The 3,161-nt window shown below is 44.2% G+C and overlaps 1 long non-coding RNA gene and 1 other non-coding gene across 2 annotated transcripts in view; both read left to right on the top strand.

The window, feature by feature from the left end:
* The window catches only part of LOC125487163, a 9,283-nt gene extending 7,970 nt beyond the window's left edge, over positions 1–1,313 (top strand). The window contains exon 3 of the long non-coding RNA XR_007265686.1: positions 965–1,313. This is a non-coding gene — a long non-coding RNA (uncharacterized LOC125487163). The remainder of the gene's footprint in view (positions 1–964) is intronic.
* LOC125487209 lies at positions 400–556 on the top strand. Its single transcript, XR_007265730.1, has one exon. It is a non-coding gene; the product is annotated as a U1 spliceosomal RNA (small nuclear RNA).
* Positions 1,314–3,161: the final 1,848 nt, after the last annotated feature.

Here is a 3,161-nt window from a genome sequence, read left to right as displayed (position 1 = left end):
ACCATGGCGACCCAATAATGTGCCAACAAGAGTTGCCAACCCAAAGCTCATTGTGACCATGGCGACCCAATAATGTGCCAACCAGAGTTGCCAGCCCTAAGCCCATTGTGACCATGGTGACCCAATAATGTGCCAACCAGAGTTGCCAACCCTAAGCCCATTGTGACCATGGCAACCCAATAATATGCCAACCAGAGTTGCCAACCCTAAGCCCATGGCCAGTGAGATGTTTCCAATGTGATGGACAATACCAACAATGCCATGTAGGCTTTAGGATATTCCACTTTGTTGTAAGGAGATTGGTGGCTTCTCTGGACCGGGATTCCAGAGACCCAGGCTTATGTTCAGAGGTCACAGGTTCAAATCCCACCACTGCAACTGATGTATCCTAAGTTTAATATGCCTGCTTTGGAGAGACCATGATCATGAAGGTGGTTCTCCCAGGGTGAGGTGAGCATATTGCACTGCTGGTGTGCTGATGCCCAAAATATCCCCAAATGCGGGATTCTCCACGGCAACATTTGTGGCGCAGGGGACTGTGTTCATGTCATCCCCCGAAAAAAAAAAGATATATCTGGAATGTAAAGTTAGTCTCAGTGATAGTGACCATGAAAACCCATCTGGTTCTTTTCCTCCTTTCAGGACGAACGTCTACTGGCCTACATGTGACCTTAGAATCACAGCATCATGGTTAATTCCTAATTGCCCTTTGAGATGGCTGAACAACTTACTCAGTGGATGGCCAGTGAAGGCTGGCCTGGCCAGTGATTGCTACATCCTTTAAGGTTCTTTCTTTTAATAATCACAAAGGAAAACACCATCATTCTCCTGAGGAATGTGGGGGAGGGGTGGGGTTGCAGTTTCCTCACAACGAACCAGGCTGAGATGTAATCTCTTGACATTGTTGGGTCAAATGTTTGCTGGGACCTCAATTGACTGTGTAATGGCTCTCTTCTGTTTGCAGGAAATGCATTCTCCACTCACTGCTGGGCCCAGCCAAGAAAAACAAGTCAGCCTGTCCTGTGAGGCCATAGTCTGTGTCAGACGGCAGCAGACAGGAAAACAAGCCCTGGGCTATTTGCCCCATGCACAGGGACTTTGGTATTCTGCAAAAAACGTTGCTATTCCGAATTCCGAATCCAAGCCCAATCTTAATTCCAGCTTCAAATTCCAATGCAACATCATCGGTTCCCAAATTGGTTGCTGATCGCTTCGGGATTGTCCGAGAGTTTCCAGGAATTACTCTCTCGGATGATGTGTCGTTCAACCCATGAAATTTTTATTGGAGTGGTAATAAATGAATTTGCATTCTTGGTTTTGCTTTCTTCAAACATTTCTAGTCTTTAAATGTGGTTTGGTTGTAAATATATCGGAGACTGGATAAAACATCTGCTTAACTGGACGAGTTTGTCGGAGAAAAGAGGATGTATAATTGTATAGTGCCTTTCACAACCTCAGGAGTATATGAAAGTGCTGTACTGATGGTGCCACACTCCCACAATGCTGTACTGGAAAGCCTGGCTAGATTTTTGAGCTCAATGTTGAGTAGGATTTAATCTACAGACTTCTGACTCTGAGAGAGTCAAAGCCTGACATTAGAGCTAGGAGGCAGTGAAAGAGCCCCCAGTAAGACAATAAACTAAAGTTGTAAACCCTACGTTATTCAGCAGGATGGAGTCTCAAATAGTTTGGTAAAATAGCCTTTTCAAATATTGAGGCCTTTGGAAACAGAGCTGTGCTGATATTTCATTTATGAGACATGAGCATCATTAGCAAGGAGTCTATTGCCCATTCCTCTTATAACTGTGAAACCCTCACCATTGGCACCACCTTAAAATGTCGGATGCCAAAGCTGCCGTCATCTATGATATGTTATGTCTCAACCATCTGGATTGCCATCCGGTAGATTCATTGCTCCGAATATTTCTTATTGGTATTGGACTATGCTACTAATAAACAGGTAAACGTTTATTACGTACTAATGAATAGCTAGTTACATTACATCTGCCATACATGTTTGACTATTGAGAGACATCTGGCTCAGATTAAGAGTAAGTACACATTACAGTTCCTGAAACATTCTGGTACACAACTCGGAAACAACTGAACAACTCTGGTTTTCTGAAGAAGAGTCCCAACCCGAAATGTCAACTTTCCTGCTCCTCTGATGCTGCCTGGCGTCTGTGTTCCTCCAGCTGCACACTGTGTTATATCTGCAACTCTGGTTAGTTCCTCACAGGAACAGTCCTTTATATTGTGATAGCCAGAGTATATTGTGTGATATCAGTTAACCCTTTTATGTACTTCCTCGCTTCTGAGGAAGGGTCACTTGACCCAAAAAGTTAACTCAGATTTCTCTCCACAGATGCTGCCAGACCTGCTGAGCTCTTCCAGCAATTTATATTTTTGTCTCTGATTTACAGCGTCCGCAGTTCTTTCTGTTTTTCTTTTATGTACTAACCGTCTCATCCAAAAATGCCTACATGGCCCTGAGAAGGGGATGATGAGCTACCTCCTTGAACCACTACTGTCCTTGAAGCACAGTGCTGTTGGGAAGAAAGGTCCAGGCTTTTGACCCAGTGACAGTGAAGCAACGGCGATATATTTCTGAATTAGGATGGTGAGTGGTTTGAAAGGGAACTTAGAGGGAGTTGTGCTCCCATGTATATGTTGCCTTTGTCCTCTCGATGCTAGAGTTTATGTACATGGAAGGTGCTGATGAAGGAGCCTGTGTGAGCTGCTGCAGTGCATCTTGCAGATGGTACACACTGTGCTTTGATGTTGTAATGAGAAACTGTCTCGAATGATGGCTTGTCAAGTCGGCTGCATTGACCAAGACCTGATGTACCTAATCTTAGCTGTGAAATCTTTAGGACAGAAACAGTTACCTATTCAGGCAGAGACATTTAAAATTAGAACTGCGCAAGCTGTTAAACGTTGCTCCTTTATTATCACTTCCTAGCATACTTCCTCTGCTGGTACGTGTGTGTATAGTAGCCTCAAGTGGACAAAATCCAAAATGCAGCTGTCAATACACTACACATGTCATGGGGCAATTATTGCAGAGCAATTGGCCCTATTGCTCTAGACCCAGGGTCGAGAGGAGATATGGTAATTGTACTTTTCATCCAAGGCTCCTGCTGGTCTCTGTCTTCCAATTG

Source organism: Rhincodon typus, chromosome 37 (genome assembly GCF_021869965.1).
Source record: "Rhincodon typus isolate 14 chromosome 37, sRhiTyp1.1, whole genome shotgun sequence".
NCBI classification, from domain to species: domain Eukaryota; kingdom Metazoa; phylum Chordata; class Chondrichthyes; order Orectolobiformes; family Rhincodontidae; genus Rhincodon; species Rhincodon typus.
Note: the sequence above shows the minus strand (reverse complement) of the source record. Positions and strands in the feature narration are given on the sequence as shown.